Raw genomic sequence first — 17,500 nt, 5'->3', positions numbered from 1 at the left:
GGAGCTGCGCCCGGCCTCGTAAGACGCCTCTTCTCCGGTGCGAGCGCCCCGACGCCGCTGGCCGCCGCCGCCGCCTTGCCGCTATCCCGCCGCGCGTTTGGGGCCGGAGGGCGACCCGTAGGACGGCCACGCCGACTACACGACCGTTTGGCAGAGCGAGTGCAAGGTTAGGCGAGCTGGGCGGTAACTCGGGTTAGTCTGGGGAGACTCGCGGTGGACAGGGGGGCGCGAATCCGGCCGGGCGGCCCCATCGATTAAGCATTGGTAGGGAGCCGAGGATGAGCCGTGCGAAGTGGCCTCGGAGGCGGTCCGTGGGGGACGACGGGGGGGGACGGGCGTCGGCCCTCCGGCCCGAGCAGAGAACGTTCGGTCACCCAAGCGGGAATCTGCGCCCCGGCCCGAGTCGGACTCGGTCGGTGCGGCCCGCTGAGGCCCTCAACTATTCCCGTACGCGGGGGTCGGGAGCTGCGGCGCTGCGCCGGCGACTTACCCGCGCGAGGCACGCACTGCGTGCGGCCAGGATGCGGAGTTGGATCGGCGCTGGTTGGGAACCCTCGGGGAACGAAGGCGGACGGCGGCCAGCCGGCGCCGACGAACCCGTCGGGGAGGGGGCTGGTGGCAGGCGCGATCGGCACTATTGCTGACTGCCGGGAGGGAAGCTGCGCCCCGGCCGAGTCAGACTCAGCCGTTGCGGCCCCCCCGAGCCCGCAGCGCGTAGCGCGGAAGCCATACGCCCCCCCGATGCGGAGCGACAGACGCCCCCGCGACCGCGGTTGGTCGGGAAGGCTTTTCGGATAGAGGTCGGACGGTGTGTGTGGACGGCTTCCCGTGGTGCCGCCGCTATCAAGCCGGAGGGTTTGAGAAACGACATTCGCGGAAGGACCGGCGCGGCCGGCGGACGCTCGCACGCGCGGCGCCCGACACTCAGCCGCTCGCTCGGCCTCCGTGGATCGTGGCTAGGTGGGATGGATGCCAAACCGGGTCGTCTCGGTCTCGCCGCAGTACGGTCGCGCCGGGGCCTGCGGGGCGGCGCGGGGAGCGCACGCTCACGCAGCGGCCGGGGCGCTAGAGTGCGACCCGCAGTGGGTAGGAACCGTCCACCCGACGTCGGACGAGCCGAGGCCGATGGAGGCCCTACCAAGGCGGGTCATGAGTGCCAGTCGGTCAGTTGGGTGAGGGGGTACTCGGAGGCCCACCGGGAGCAGACGGGCGACCGGGGATGGGGGGCGTACGCGGGCGGGCGCCGGGAGAAGACGGCCCGTCCGGGGTCGAATCTCGGCCTGTGTTTTCGGAGCCGGCCGGGCATCACGCTCCCTCCTTGGATGGACAACATTCGTAGTTGACACTTTGTGTCATTTTATCCGAGCGGGCGGGCGCCTCGAGAGGCGGACCGTCCGGGGCGACTCTCGGCCTGTGTTTTCGGAGCCGGCCGGGCCTCACGCTCCCTCCTTGGATGGACAACATTCGTAGTTGACACTTTGTGTCATTTTATCCGAGCGGACGGGCGCCGCGAGGCGGACCGTCCGGGGCGACTCTCGGCCTGTGTTTTCGGAGCCGGCCGGGCATCACGCTCCCTCCTTGGATGGACAACATTCGTAGTTGACACTTTGTGTCATTTTATCCGAGCAGACGGGCGCCGCGAGGCGACCGTCCGGGGCGACTCTCGGCCTGTGTTTAAGGAGCCGGCCGGGCATCACGCTCCTTCCTTGGATGGACAACATTCGTAGTTGACACTTTGTGTCATTTTATCCGAGCGGGCGGGCGCCGCGAGGCGGACCGTCCGGGGCGACTCTCGGCCTGTATTTAAGGAGCCGGCCGGGCATCACGCTCCTTCCTTGGATGGACAACATTCGCAGTTGACACTTTGTGTCATTTTATCCGAGCAGACGGGCGCCGCGAGGCGGACCGTCCGGGGCGACTCTCGGCCTGTGTTTTCGGAGCCGGCCGGGCATCACGCTCCCTCCTTGGATGGACAACATTCGTAGTTGACACTTTGTGTCATTTTATCCGAGCAGACGGGCGCCGCGAGGCGGACCGTCCGGGGCGACTCTCGGCCTGTGTTTTCGGAGCCGGCCGGGCATCACGCTCCCTCCTTGGATGGACAACATTCGTAGTTGACACTTTGTGTCATTTTATCCGAGCAGACGGGCGCCGCGAGGCGGACCGTCCGGGGCGACTCTCGGCCTGTGTTTAAGGAGCCGGCCGGGCATCACGCTCCTTCCTTGGATGGACAACATTCGCAGTTGACACTTTGTGTCATTTTATCCGAGCAGACGGGCGCCGCGAGGCGGACCGTCCGGGGCGACTCTCGGCCTGTGTTTTCGGAGCCGGCCGGGCATCACGCTCCCTCCTTGGATGGACAACATTCGTAGTTGACACTTTGTGTCATTTTATCCGAGCAGACGGGCGCCGCGAGGCGACCGTCCGGGGCGACTCTCGGCCTGTGTTTAAGGAGCCGGCCGGGCATCACGCTCCTTCCTTGGATGGACAACATTCGTAGTTGACACTTTGTGTCATTTTATCCGAGCGGGCGGGCGCCGCGAGGCGGACCGTCCGGGGCGACTCTCGGCCTGTGTTTAAGGAGCCGGCCGGGCATCACGCTCCTTCCTTGGATGGACAACATTCGCAGTTGACACTTTGTGTCATTTTATCCGAGCAGACGGGCGCCGCGAGGCGGACCGTCCGGGGCGACTCTCGGCCTGTGTTTTCGGAGCCGGCCGGGCATCACGCTCCCTCCTTGGATGGACAACATTCGTAGTTGACACTTTGTGTCATTTTATCCGAGCAGACGGGCGCCGCGAGGCGGACCGTCCGGGGCGACTCTCGGCCTGTGTTTAAGGAGCCGGCCGGGCATCACGCTCCTTCCTTGGATGGACAACATTCGCAGTTGACACTTTGTGTCATTTTATCCGAGCAGACGGGCGCCGCGAGGCGGACCGTCCGGGGCGACTCTCGGCCTGTGTTTTCGGAGCCGGCCGGGCATCACGCTCCCTCCTTGGATGGACAACATTCGTAGTTGACACTTTGTGTCATTTTATCCGAGCAGACGGGCGCCGCGAGGCGACCGTCCGGGGCGACTCTCGGCCTGTGTTTAAGGAGCCGGCCGGGCATCACGCTCCTTCCTTGGATGGACAACATTCGTAGTTGACACTTTGTGTCATTTTATCCGAGCGGGCGGGCGCCGCGAGGCGGACCGTCCGGGGCGACTCTCGGCCTGTGTTTAAGGAGCCGGCCGGGCATCACGCTCCTTCCTTGGATGGACAACATTCGCAGTTGACACTTTGTGTCATTTTATCCGAGCAGACGGGCGCCGCGAGGCGGACCGTCCGGGGCGACTCTCGGCCTGTGTTTTCGGAGCCGGCCGGGCATCACGCTCCCTCCTTGGATGGACAACATTCGTAGTTGACACTTTGTGTCATTTTATCCGAGCAGACGGGCGCCGCGAGGCGGACCGTCCGGGGCGACTCTCGGCCTGTGTTTAAGGAGCCGGCCGGGCATCACGCTCCTTCCTTGGATGGACAACATTCGCAGTTGACACTTTGTGTCATTTTGTTCGGCCTGTGTTTAAGGAGGCGGCCGTCCTCCACTCGGTCCGTGTTTAAGGAGCGACACTCGCGCTCCGGTTCGGCCTGTATTTAGGGAGGCGGCCGTCCTCCGCTTGGTCTGTGTTAAGGGCGACACTCGGTCCATGTTTGAGGAGCCTGGCCCTGACGCTCCTCTCCGGCCTGTGTTTAAGGAGGCGGCCGTCCTCCCCTTGGTCTGTGTTAAGGGCGACACTCGGTCCATGTTTGAGGAGCCTGGCCCTGACGCTCCTCTCCGGCCTGTGTTTAAGGAGGCGGCCGTCCTCCCCTTGGTCTGTGTTAAGGGCGACACTCGGTCCATGTTTGAGGAGCCTGGCCCTGACGCTCCTCTCCGGCCTGTGTTTAGGGAGGCGGCCGTCCTCCCCTTGGTCTGTGTTAAGGGCGACACTCTGTCCATGTTTGAGGAGCCTGGCCCTGACGCTCCTCTCCGGCCTGTGTTTAAGGAGGCGGCCGTCCTCCCCTTGGTCTGTGTTAAGGGCGACACTCGGTCCATGTTTGAGGAGCCTGGCCCTGACGCTCCTCTCCGGCCTGTGTTTAAGGAGGCGGCCGTCCTCCCCTTGGTCTGTGTTAAGGGCGACACTCTGTCCATGTTTGAGGAGCCTGGCCCTGACGCTCCTCTCCGGCCTGTGTTTAAGGAGGCGGCCGTCCTCCCCTTGGTCTGTGTTAAGGGCGACACTCGGTCCATGTTTGAGGAGCCTGGCCCTGACGCTCCTCTCCGGCCTGTGTTTAAGGAGGCGGCCGTCCTCCCCTTGGTCTGTGTTAAGGGCGACACTCGGTCCATGTTTGAGGAGCCTGGCCCTGACGCTCCTCTCCGGCCTGTGTTTAAGGAGGCGGCCGTCCTCCCCTTGGTCTGTGTTAAGGGCGACACTCTGTCCATGTTTGAGGAGCCTGGCCCTGACGCTCCTCTCCGGCCTGTGTTTAAGGAGGCGGCCGTCCTCCCCTTGGTCTGTGTTAAGGGCGACACTCGGTCCATGTTTGAGGAGCCTGGCCCTGACGCTCCTCTCCGGCCTGTGTTTAAGGAGGCGGCCGTCCTCCCCTTGGTCTGTGTTAAGGGCGACACTCGGTCCATGTTTGAGGAGCCTGGCCCTGACGCTCCTCTCCGGCCTGTGTTTAAGGAGGCGGCCGTCCTCCACTTCCTTCCATGCACCACCACATTCGCAGTTGACACTTTGCCATTTTTTCAGAGAGGTGACACTTAGTCGTTTTTTCGAAAGTTGACACTTAGTCGTTTTTTCGAAAGTTGACACTTTGCCGTTTTTTCAGAGAGGCGACACTTAGTCGTTTTTTCGAAAGTTGACACTTAGCCGTTTTTTCGAAAGTTGACACTTAGCCGTTTTTTCGAAAGTTGACACTTAGCCGTTTTTTCGAAAGTTGACACTTAGTCACTTTTTCGCCACAGTGACACCTCCAGCGCGTGCCACGGCGCTTTTCAGGTCTTCTATCCGACCTTGTGCTGTCGAGGACGGCGTGTCCGACGCCGTGGGGAGACCAGCACCATCTCCTCCATACTCGTAAACGGGGTGCTTTGGAAAACGGGGGGAAAGTCGATGAGTACACTGACTACTGGGACCATTTCATTGTACTCTGGCGCACCTGAAGACCAAAAAAGGTACTGCACCTTAGCCCGGGTACCTCACCCCCTGGTACCTCGAGGAGAACTTAGAAAAATTTCGACAAATTTTTGGTGAGCTCCAGGGAGAGAGGCTGATTTTTCGCTTTTTGAGGCCGACCGCCGAACCGGCGCGGGGCGGACTCACAAGCCCCGCAGAGCCGTGGGCACTTAGTCGTTTTTTCAGAGAGGCGACACTTAGTCGTTTTTTCAGAGGCGACACTTAGTCGTTTTTTCGAAAGTTGACACTTAGCCGTTTTTTCGAAAGTCGACACTTAGCCGTTTTTTTGGAAAGTTGACACTTAGTCGTTTTTTCGAAAGTTGACACTTAGTCGTTTTTTCGCCACAATTGGCTCTGAGCTCCAGGGGGAGAGCCTGGTTTTGCCTTATTTCAGGCCGGCTGGGGAACCGGCGCGGGTCGGATGCACGAGCCCGGCAGAGCCGTGGGCACTTAGAAAATTTTCGCCGATTAAGCTGGGACCTCCAGGCGGAGACCGGCATTCCTCGTCCTCGGGGTTCGACCCAGGAACCGGCGCTGGGCAGACGCCGTAGCCACGCAGAGCCGTGGGCACTTAGAAAATATTCGCCAAGTTGGCTCTGAGCTCCAGGCGGAGAGGCTGGTTTTGCCTTATATCAGGCCGGCTGGGGAACCGGCGCGGGTCGGATGCACGAGCCCGCAGAGCCGTGGGCACTTTGCCATTTTCTCAGAGTCGACACTTAGTCGTTTTTTCAGAGAGGCGACACTCTGTCGTTTTTTCGAAAGTTGACACTTTGCCGTTTTTTCAGAGAGGCGACACTTAGCCGTTTTTTCAGAGATGTGACACTTAGCCGTTTTTTCAGAGATGTGACACTTAGCCGTTTTTTCAGAGATGTGACACTTTGCCGTTTTTTCGAAAGTTGACACTTAGCCGTTTTTTCGAAAGTCGACACTTAGCCGTTTTTTCAGAGATGTGACACTTTGCCGTTTTTTCGAAAGTTGACACTTAGCCGTTTTTTCGAAAGTTGACACTTAGTCGTTTTTTCACAGATGTGACACTTAGAAACTTTTTGCCAAGTTGGCTGTGAGCTCCAGGAGGAGACCGTTATTTTTCGTCATTCGAGGCCGACTGCGGAACCGGCGCTGGGCGGACGCCAAAGCTCGGCAGGGCCGTGGGCACTTAGAAACATTTTGCCAAGTTGGCTGTGAGCTCCAGGAGGAGACCGTTATTTTTCGTCATTCGAGGCCGACTGCGGAACCGGCGCTGGGCGGACGCCAAAGCTCGGCAGGGCCGTGGGCACTTAGAAACTTTTTGCCAAGTTGGCTGTGAGCTCCAGGAGGAGACCGTCATTTTTCGTCATTCGAGGCCGACTGCGGCACCGGCGCTGAGCGGACGCCAAAGCTCGGCAGGGCCGTGGGCACTTAGAAACTTTTTGCCAAGTTGGCTGTGAGCTCCAGGAGGAGACCGTTATTTTTCGTCATTCGAGGCCGACTGCGGAACCGGCGCTGGGCGGACGCCAAAGCTCGGCAGGGCCGTGGGCACTTAGAAACTTTTTGCCAAGTTGGCTGTGAGCTCCAGGAGGAGACCGTCATTTTTCGTCATTCGAGGCCGACTGCGGAACCGGCGCTGGGCGGATGCCAAAGCTCGGCAGGGCCGTGGGCACTTAGAAACTTTTTGCCAAGTTGGCTGTGAGCTCCAGGAGGAGACCGTTATTTTTCGTCATTCGAGGCCGACTGCGGAACCGGCGCTGGGCGGACGCCAAAGCTCGGCAGGGCCGTGGGCACTTAGAAACTTTTTGCCAAGTTGGCTGTGAGCTCCAGGAGGAGACCGTTATTTTTCGTCATTCGAGGCCGACTGCGGAACCGGCGCTGGGCGGATGCCAAAGCTCGGCAGGGCCGTGGGCACTTAGAAACTTTTTGCCAAGTTGGCTGTGAGCTCCAGGAGGAGACCGTCATTTTTCGTCATTCGAGGCCGACTGCGGCACCGGCGCTGAGCGGACGCCAAAGCTCGGCAGGGCCGTGGGCACTTAGAAACTTTTTGCCAAGTTGGCTGTGAGCTCCAGGAGGAGACCGTTATTTTTCGTCATTCGAGGCCGACTGCGGAACCGGCGCTGGGCGGACGCCAAAGCTCGGCAGGGCCGTGGGCACTTAGAAACTTTTTGCCAAGTTGGCTGTGAGCTCCAGGAGGAGACCGTTATTTTTCGTCATTCGAGGCCGACTGCGGAACCGGCGCTGGGCGGACGCCAAAGCTCGGCAGGGCCGTGGGCACTTAGAAACTTTTTGCCAAGTTGGCTGTGAGCTCCAGGAGGAGACCGTCATTTTTCGTCATTCGAGGCCGACTGCGGAACCGGCGCTGAGCGGACGCCAAAGCTCGGCAGGGCCGTGGGCACTTAGAAACTTTTTGCCAAGTTGGCTGTGAGCTCCAGGAGGAGACCGTTATTTTTCGTCATTCGAGGCCGACTGCGGAACCGGCGCTGGGCGGACGCCAAAGCTCGGCAGGGCCGTGGGCACTTAGAAACTTTTTGCCAAGTTGGCTGTGAGCTCCAGGAGGAGACCGTTATTTTTCGTCATTCGAGGCCGACTGCGGAACCGGCGCTGGGCGGACGCCAAAGCTCGGCAGGGCCGTGGGCACTTAGAAACTTTTTGCCAAGTTGGCTGTGAGCTCCAGGAGGAGACCGTTATTTTTCGTCATTCGAGGCCGACTGCGGAACCGGCGCTGGGCGGACGCCAAAGCTCGGCAGGGCCGTGGGCACTTAGAAACTTTTTGCCAAGTTGGCTGTGAGCTCCAGGAGGAGACCGTCATTTTTCGTCATTCGAGGCCGACTGCGGCACCGGCGCTGAGCGGACGCCAAAGCTCGGCAGGGCCGTGGGCACTTAGAAACTTTTTGCCAAGTTGGCTGTGAGCTCCAGGAGGAGACCGTTATTTTTCGTCATTCGAGGCCGACTGCGGAACCGGCGCTGGGCGGACGCCAAAGCTCGGCAGGGCCGTGGGCACTTAGAAACTTTTTGCCAAGTTGGCTGTGAGCTCCAGGAGGAGACCGTCATTTTTCGTCATTCGAGGCCGACTGCGGCACCGGCGCTGAGCGGACGCCAAAGCTCGGCAGGGCCGTGGGCACTTAGAAACTTTTTGCCAAGTTGGCTGTGAGCTCCAGGAGGAGACCGTTATTTTTCGTCATTCGAGGCCGACTGCGGAACCGGCGCTGGGCGGACGCCAAAGCTCGGCAGGGCCGTGGGCACTTAGAAACTTTTTGCCAAGTTGGCTGTGAGCTCCAGGAGGAGACCGTCATTTTTCGTCATTCGAGGCCGACTGCGGCACCGGCGCTGAGCGGACGCCAAAGCTCGGCAGGGCCGTGGGCACTTAGAAACTTTTTGCCAAGTTGGCTGTGAGCTCCAGGAGGAGACCGTTATTTTTCGTCATTCGAGGCCGACTGCGGAACCGGCGCTGGGCGGACGCCAAAGCTCGGCAGGGCCGTGGGCACTTAGAAACTTTTTGCCAAGTTGGCTGTGAGCTCCAGGAGGAGACCGTCATTTTTCGTCATTCGAGGCCGACTGCGGCACCGGCGCTGAGCGGACGCCAAAGCTCGGCAGGGCCGTGGGCACTTAGAAACTTTTTGCCAAGTTGGCTGTGAGCTCCAGGAGGAGACCGTTATTTTTCGTCATTCGAGGCCGACTGCGGAACCGGCGCTGGGCGGACGCCAAAGCTCGGCAGGGCCGTGGGCACTTAGAAACTTTTTGCCAAGTTGGCTGTGAGCTCCAGGAGGAGACCGTCATTTTTCGTCATTCGAGGCCGACTGCGGCACCGGCGCTGAGCGGACGCCAAAGCTCGGCAGGGCCGTGGGCACTTAGAAACTTTTTGCCAAGTTGGCTGTGAGCTCCAGGAGGAGACCGTTATTTTTCGTCATTCGAGGCCGACTGCGGAACCGGCGCTGGGCGGACGCCAAAGCTCGGCAGGGCCGTGGGCACTTAGAAACTTTTTGCCAAGTTGGCTGTGAGCTCCAGGAGGAGACCGTCATTTTTCGTCATTCGAGGCCGACTGCGGCACCGGCGCTGAGCGGACGCCAAAGCTCGGCAGGGCCGTGGGCACTTTGCCACTTTTTCGCCACAATTGGCTGTGAGCTCCAGGAGGAGACCGTTATTTTTCGTCATTCTAGGCCGGTTGCAGAACCGGCGCGGCTCGGATGCACGAGCCCGCAGAGCCGTGGGCACTTAGAAAAATTTCAGAGAGGCGACACTTTGCCATTTTTTCAGAGAGGTGACACTTAGTCGTTTTTTCGAAAGTTGACACTTAGCCGTTTTTTCGAAAGTTGACACTTAGTCGTTTTTTCGAAAGTTGACACTTAGTCGTTTTTTCGCCAAAGTGCCCACCTCCAGCGCGTGCCACGGCGCTTTCCAGGTCTTCTATCCGACCTTGTGCTGTCGAGGACGGCGTGTCCGACGCCGTGGGGAGACCAGCACCATCTCCTCCATACTCGTAAACGAGGTGCTTTGGAAAACGGGGGGAAAGTCGATGAGTACACTGACTACTGGGACCATTTCATTGTACTCTGGCGCACCTGAAGACCAAAAAAGGTACTGCACCTTAGCCCGGGTACCTCACCCCCTGGTACCTCGAGGTGAGCTCCAGGGAGAGAGGCTGATTTTTTGCTTTTTGAGGCCGACCACCGAACCGGCGCGGGGCGGACTCACAAGCCCCGCAGAGCCGTGGGCACTTAGTCGTTTTTTCGAAAGTTGACACTTAGTCGTTTTTTCGCCGATTTTGCTGGGACCTCCAGGCGAGGACCGGCGTTTTTCGTCTTCCGGGTCCGACCCGGGAACCAGCGCCGAGCGGACACATTCGCTCGCTAGTGCCGTTGGCACTTAGAAAATTTTTCGTTTGTCATGAGCTCCGGGCGGAGACCGGCGTTTTTCGTCTTCCGGGTCCGACCCGGGAACCAGCGCCGAGCGGACACATTCGCTCGCAAGTGCCGTTGGCACTTAGAAAATTTTTCGTTTGTCATGAGCTCCGGGCGGAGAGCGGCGTTTTTCGTCTTCCGGGTTCGACCCGGGAACCAGCGCCGAGCGGACACATTCGCTCGCTAGTGCCGTTGGCACTTAGAAAATTTTTCGTTTGTCATGAGCTCCGGGCGGAGACCGGCGTTTTTTGTCTTCCGGGTTCGACCCGGGAACCAGCGCCGAGCGGACACATTCGCTCGCTAGTGCCGTTGGCACTTAGAAAATTTTTCGTTTGTCATGAGCTCCGGGCGGAGAGCGGCGTTTTTCGTCTTCCGGGTTCGACCCGGGAACCAGCGCCGAGCGGACACATTCGCTCGCTAGTGCCGTTGGCACTTAGAAAATTTTTCGTTTGTCATGAGCTCCGGGCGGAGAGCGGCGTTTTTCGTCTTCCGGGTTCGACCCGGGAACCAGCGCCGAGCGGACACATTCGCTCGCTAGTGCCGTTGGCACTTAGAAAATTTTTCGTTTGTAATGAGCTCCGGGCGGAGAGCGGCGTTTTTCGTCTTCCGGGTTCGACCCGGGAACCAGCGCCGAGCGGACACATTCGCTCGCTAGTGCCGTTGGCACTTAGAAAATTTTTCGTTTGTCATGAGCTCCGGGCGGAGAGCGGCGTTTTTCGTCTTCCGGGTTCGACCCGGGAACCAGCGCCGAGCGGACACATTCGCTCGCTAGTGCCGTTGGCACTTAGAAAATTTTTCGTTTGTCATGAGCTCCGGGCGGAGAGCGGCGTTTTTCGTCTTCCGGGTTCGACCCGGGAACCAGCGCCGAGCGGACACATTCGCTCGCTAGTGCCGTTGGCACTTAGAAAATTTTTCGTTTGTCATGAGCTCCGGGCGGAGAGCGGCGTTTTTCGTCTTCCGGGTTCGACCCGGGAACCAGCGCCGAGCGGACACATTCGCTCGCTAGTGCCGTTGGCACTTAGAAAATTTTTCGTTTGTCATGAGCTCCGGGCGGAGACCGGCATTTTTCGTCATTCGAGGCCGACGGGGGAACCAGCCGGAGCGGACACGTTTGCTCGGAAGAGCCGTTGGCACTTAGAAAAAATTCCGTGTCTCGTGAGCTCCAGGGGGGACAGGCTGGTTTTATTCATCCGTAGCCGACATGGGAACCAGCGCGGAGCGGATTGGTGTTGCGCTGCCATATACCTCATCTCTCTCAAGAGTCCCCCCCTTATACGTGCCGATGGTGTTTTGGAAAACGGGGGGTAACTGGATGAGTACACTGACTAGTGGGACCAAGTACACTAATAGCCCCTGGTACCTAAAATGGAAGTATAGAGGCCGACTTTCGGGCAAGATCACGCCGGGTTAGGCTTCCAGGACCTCGGCTAAGCAATTTTAACGGGTTGCCCGGTTCTTTTTTGAACCAGCCCGGTTCTTTTTTTTTATCCAGCCCGGTTCTTTTTACACTTCCAGCTGGAGCTCGGGAGCGGCTTTTTGCACAAGATCACGCCGTGTTAGGCTTCCAGGACCTCAGCTAAGCAATTTTAACGGGTCGCCCGGTTCTTTTTTGATCCAGCCCGGTTCTTTTTTTTATCCAGCCTGGTTCTTTTTACACTTCCAGCTGGAGCTCGGGAGCGGCTTTTTGCACAAGAACACGCCGTGTTAGGCTTCCAGGACCTCGGCTAAGCAATTTTAACGGGTCGCCCGGTTCTTTTTTGATCCAGCCCGGTTCTTTTTTTTATCCAGCCTGGTTCTTTTTACACTTCCAGCTGGAGCTCGGGAGCGGCTTTTTGCACAAGAACACGCCGTGTTAGGCTTCCAGGACCTCGGCTAAGCAATTTTAACGGGTCGCCCGGTTCTTTTTTGATCCAGCCCGGTTCTTTTTTTTATCCAGCCTGGTTCTTTTTACACTTCCAGCTGGAGCTCGGGAGCGGCTTTTTGCACAAGATCACGCCGTGTTAGGCTTCCAGGACCTCGGCTAAGCAATTTTAACGGGTCGCCCGGTTCTTTTTTTTTATCCAGCCCGGTTCTTTTTTTATCCAGCCCGGTTCTTTTTACACTTCCAGCTGGAGCTCGGGAGCGGCTTTTTGCACAAGATCACGCCGTGTTAGGCTTCCAGGACCTCGGCTAAGCAATTTTAACGGGTTGCCCGGTTCTTTTTTGAACCAGCCCGGTTCTTTTTTTTATCCAGCCTGGTTCTTTTTACACTTCCAGCTGGAGCTCGGGAGCGGCTTTTTGCACAAGAACACGCCGTGTTAGGCTTCCAGGACCTCGGCTAAGCAATTTTAACGGGTCGCCCGGTTCTTTTTTGATCCAGCCCGGTTCTTTTTTTTATCCAGCCTGGTTCTTTTTACACTTCCAGCTGGAGCTCGGGAGCGGCTTTTTGCACAAGAACACGCCGTGTTAGGCTTCCAGGACCTCGGCTAAGCAATTTTAACGGGTTGCCCGGTTCTTTTTTGAACCAGCCCGGTTCTTTTTTTTATCCAGCCTGGTTCTTTTTACACTTCCAGCTGGAGCTCGGGAGCGGCTTTTTGCACAAGAACACGCCGTGTTAGGCTTCCAGGACCTCGGCTAAGCAATTTTAACGGGTCGCCCGGTTCTTTTTTGATCCAGCCCGGTTCTTTTTTTTATCCAGCCTGGTTCTTTTTACACTTCCAGCTGGAGCTCGGGAGCGGCTTTTTGCACAAGAACACGCCGTGTTAGGCTTCCAGGACCTCGGCTAAGCAATTTTAACGGGTCGCCCGGTTCTTTTTTGATCCAGCCCGGTTCTTTTTTTTTATCCAGCCTGGTTCTTTTTACACTTCCAGCTGGAGCTCGGGAGCGGCTTTTTGCACAAGATCACGCCGTGTTAGGCTTCCAGGACCTCGGCTAAGCAATTTTAACGGGTCGCCCGGTTCTTTTTTTTATCCAGCCCGGTTCTTTTTTTATCCAGCCCGGTTCTTTTTACACTTCCAGCTGGAGCTCGGGAGCGGCTTTTTGCACAAGATCACGCCGTGTTAGGCTTCCAGGACCTCGGCTAAGCAATTTTAACGGGTCGCCCGGTTCTTTTTTGATCCAGCCCGGTTCTTTTTTTTATCCAGCCTGGTTCTTTTTACACTTCCAGCTGGAGCTCGGGAGCGGCTTTTTGCACAAGAACACGCCGTGTTAGGCTTCCAGGACCTCGGCTAAGCAATTTTAACGGGTCGCCCGGTTCTTTTTTGATCCAGCCCGGTTCTTTTTTTATCCAGCCCGGTTCTTTTTACACTTCCAGCTGGAGCTCGGGAGCGGTTTTTTGCACAAGATCACGCCGTGTTAGGCTTCCAGGACCTCGGCTAAGCAATTTTAACGGGTCGCCCGGTTCTTTTTTGATCCAGCCCGGTTCTTTTTTTTATCCAGCCCGGTTCTTTTCACACTTCCAGCTGGAGCTCGGCAGCGGCTATTTGCACAAGATCACGCCGGGTTAGGCTTCCAGGACCTCGGCTAAGCAATTTTAACGGGTCGCCCGGTTCTTTTTTGATCCAGCCCGGTTCTTTTTTTATCCAGCCCGGTTCTTTTTACACTTCCAGCTGGAGCTCGGGAGCGGCTTTTTGCACAAGATCACGCCGTGTTAGGCTTCCAGGACCTCGGCTAAGCAATTTTAACGGGTCGCCCGGTTCTTTTTTGATCCAGCCCGGTTCTTTTTTTATCCAGCCCGGTTCTTTTTACACTTCCAGCTGGAGCTCGGGAGCGGTTTTTTGCACAAGATCACGCCGTGTTAGGCTTCCAGGACCTCGGCTAAGCAATTTTAACGGGCCGCCCGGTTCTTTTTTGATCCAGCCCGGTTCTTTTTTGATCCAGCCCGGTTCTTTTTCCACTTCCAGCTGGAGCTCAGCAGCGGCTTTTTGCACAAGATCACGCCGGGTTAGGCTTCCAGGACCTCGGCTAAGCACTTCTAACGGGTCGCCCGGTTCTTTTTTTGAACCAGCCCGGTTCTTTTTACACTTCCAGCTGGAGCTCAGCAGCGGCTTTTTGCACAAGATCACGCCGGGTTAGGGTTCCAGGACCTCGGCTAAGCAATTTTAACGGGCCGCCCGGTTCTTTTTTTGATCCAGCCCGGTTCTTTTTACACTTCCAGCTGGAGCTCAGCAGCGGCTTTTTGCACAAGATCACGCCGGGTTAGGCTTCCAGGACCTCGCCTAAGCACTTCTAACGGGCCCTGGTCCACCCCTGCCAGCGCATTTCAAAACTTGGCATTAATTTCGACCTAAGAGACGAAGTCTGATTTTTTTCTACCACTTGGGCGGCCTTTTTGCACCCAGAACACCCGCACCGGCACCATAAATTCGAAGGGTGCCGAGTGCGTCGGCGCAGATTCTGCGACGGAGTGACACTTCCCTCTTGTGGACATTCGGCGGTAGGTGAAATGCGCACTCGGTCTTCTCTTTTCTTTTCCTTCCAGTGAAACTTTGGCAACATTCTGCGAGCTGCTGGCTTCCAGAACCTCGGCCAAGCAGGTGGAGGATTTTTTTCCACTTCCAGCTGGAGGTGAGGAGGGACTTTTTGGGCAAGATCACGCCGACTTAGCAAGCAAGGTGGAAGTGCCAGCATGCTCCGTGGCTGGAAGTGTGGATGTGCCAGCACCCTCCCTGCCTATGGAAGTGTGGAGCTCCAGCACCCTCCCTGCCTATGGAAGTGTGGAGCTCCAGCACCCTCCCTGCCTATGGAAGTGTGGAGCTCCAGCACCCTCCCTGCCTATGGAAGTGTGGAGCTCCAGCACCCTCCCTGCCTATGGAAGTGTGGAGCTCCAGCACCCTCCGTGCCTAGGGAAGTGTGGAGCTCCAGCACCCTCCGTGCCTATGGAAGAGCCACCTCCGCGGGCATGCTGCTCAACCACGCCGGCCCAGAGTTCCAGCCGCTCGGCTACACTCTCTCACAAGCCCCGCCTGGAGCTCCCCAGCCCGCCCCTGGTACCTCAACTACCGAGGCCAGCCGCTCGACCAGGCCGGCCCAGAGTTCCAGCCGCTCGGATAAGCTCTGTCACTCTCCCGCTAAGCAGCCACCGGTAACGGGGAAATGTCGCCGCCTTGTGGACACGCCGTTGTAAATGAATGGGCTTTCGCACTTAGTGCAATTTTCGCCAGCTCCGTGGCTGCAAGTATGGAGCTATGGAGCTATGGAGCCACCAGACAGGCTGGAGCTCTGGAGCTATGGAAGTATGGAGCTCTGGAGCTATGGAGCTATGGAGCTATGGAGCTCTGGGGCTATGGAGCTATGGAGCTATGGAGCTCTGGAGCTCTGGTGCTATGGAGCTCTGGAGCTCTGGTGCTATGGAGCTATGGAGCTATGGAGCTATGGAGCTATGGAGCTATGGAAGTCTGGAGCTATGGAAGTATGGAGCTATGGAAGTATGGAGCTATGGAGCTATGGAGCTATGGAGCCACCAGCCAGCACCCTCCGTGGCTCAACCACGCCGGCCCAGAGTTCCAGCCGCTCGGCTTCACTCTCTCACAAGCCCCGCCTGGAGCTCCCCAGCCCGCCCCTGGTACCTCAACTACCGAGGCCAGCCGCTCGACCAGGCCGGCCCAGAGTTCCAGCCGCTCGGCTTCACTCTCTCACAAGACCCGCCTGGAGCTCCCCGGCCCACCCCTGGTACCTCAACTACCGAGGCCAGCCGTTCGACCACGCCGGCGCAGAGTTCCAGCCGCTCGGATAAGCTCTGTCACTCTCCTGCCGCGCAGCCACCGGTAACGGGGAAATGTCGCCGCCTTGTGGACACGCCCTTGTAAATGAATGGGCTTTCGCACTTAGTGCAATTTTCGCCAACTCTCTGACTGGAGCTATGGAAGTATGGAGCTATGGAGCCACCAGCCAGCCAGGCTGGAGCTATGGAAGTATGGAGCCATGGAGCTCCGGAGCTATGGAAGTATGGAGCTATGGAGCTATGGAGCTCTGGAGCTCTGGAGCTCTGGAGCTATGGAGCTATGGAGCCCTGGAGCTATGGAGCTATGGAGCCCTGGTGCTATGGAGCTATGGAGCTCTGGTGCTATGGAGCTATGGAGCTCTGGTGCTATGGAGCTATGGAGCTCTGGTGCTATGGAGCTATGGAGCTCTGGTGCTATGGAGCTATGGAGCTCTGGTGCTATGGAGCTATGGAGCTCTGGTGCTATGGAGCTATGGAGCTCTGGTGCTATGGAGCTCTGGAGCTCTGGTGCTATGGAGCTCTGGAGCTCTGGTGCTATGGAGCTATGGAGCTCTGGTGCTATGGAGCTATGGAGCTCTGGTGCTATGGAGCTATGGAGCTCTGGAGGTATGGAGCTATGGAGGTATGGAGCCACCAGCCAGCACCCTCCGTGGCTGGATCAATGGAAGTGTTTAGGTACCAGGCGGCCAAAGTGCCGAGGCCTCACGCTCGACCACGCCGGCGCAGAGTTCCAGCCGCTCGGATGAGCTCTGTCACTCTCCCGCCGCGCAGCCACCGGTAACGGGGAAATGTCGCCGCCTTGTGGACACGCCGTTGTAAATGAATGGGCTTTCGCACTTAGTGCAATTTTCGCCAACTCTCTGACTTAGAGCTATGGAAGTATGGAGCTATGGAGCCACCAGCCACCCAGGCTGGAGCTATGGAGCTCTGGAGCTATGGAGCTCTGGTGCTATGGAGCTATGGAGCTCTGGTGCTATGGAGCTATGGAGCTCTGGTGCTATGGAGCTATGGAGCTCTGGTGCTATGGAGCTATGTAGCTCTGGTGCTATGGAGCTCTGGTGCTATGGAGCTATGGAGCTCTGGTGCTATGGAGCTATGGAGCTCTGGTGCTATGGAGCTATGGAGCTCTGGTGCTATGGAGCTATGGAGCTCTGGTGCTATGGAGCCACCAGCCAGCACCCTCCGTGGCTGGATCAATGGAAGTGTTTGGCTGCCTGGTACCTAAAAGGGCCGGGGCCTCACGCTCGACCACGCCGGCGCAGAGTTCCAGCCGCTCGGATAAGCTCTGTCACTCACCCGCCGCGCAGCCACCGGTAACGGGGAAATGTCGCCGCCTGGCGGACACGCCGTTGTAAATGAATGGGCTTTCGCACTTAGTGCAATTTTAGCCAACTCCGTGGCTGCAAGTATGGAAGTATGGAGCTATGGAGCCACCAGCCAGCACCCTCCGCGGCTGGAGCTATGGAAGTATGGAGCTATGGAGCTATGGAGCTATGGAAGTATGGGGCTATGGAAGTCTGGAGCTATGGAGCTCTGGGGCTATGGAGCTATGGAGCTCCGGGGCTATGGAGCTCCGGGGCTATGGAGCTCCGGGGCTATGGAGCTATGGAGCTCCGGGGCTATGGAGCTCCGGGGCTATGGAGCTATGGAGCTCCGGGGCTATGGAACTCCGGGGCTATGGAGCTCCGGGGCTATGGAGCTCTGGAGCTATGGAAGTATGGATGATCCAGCACCCTCCGT

This window comes from Syngnathus leptorhynchus, unplaced genomic scaffold (genome assembly GCF_054491065.1).
Source record: "Syngnathus leptorhynchus isolate UIUO unplaced genomic scaffold, UIUO_Slep HiC_scaffold_55, whole genome shotgun sequence".
Lineage (NCBI taxonomy): Eukaryota > Metazoa > Chordata > Actinopteri > Syngnathiformes > Syngnathidae > Syngnathus > Syngnathus leptorhynchus.
This window is presented reverse-complemented; position numbering follows the sequence as displayed.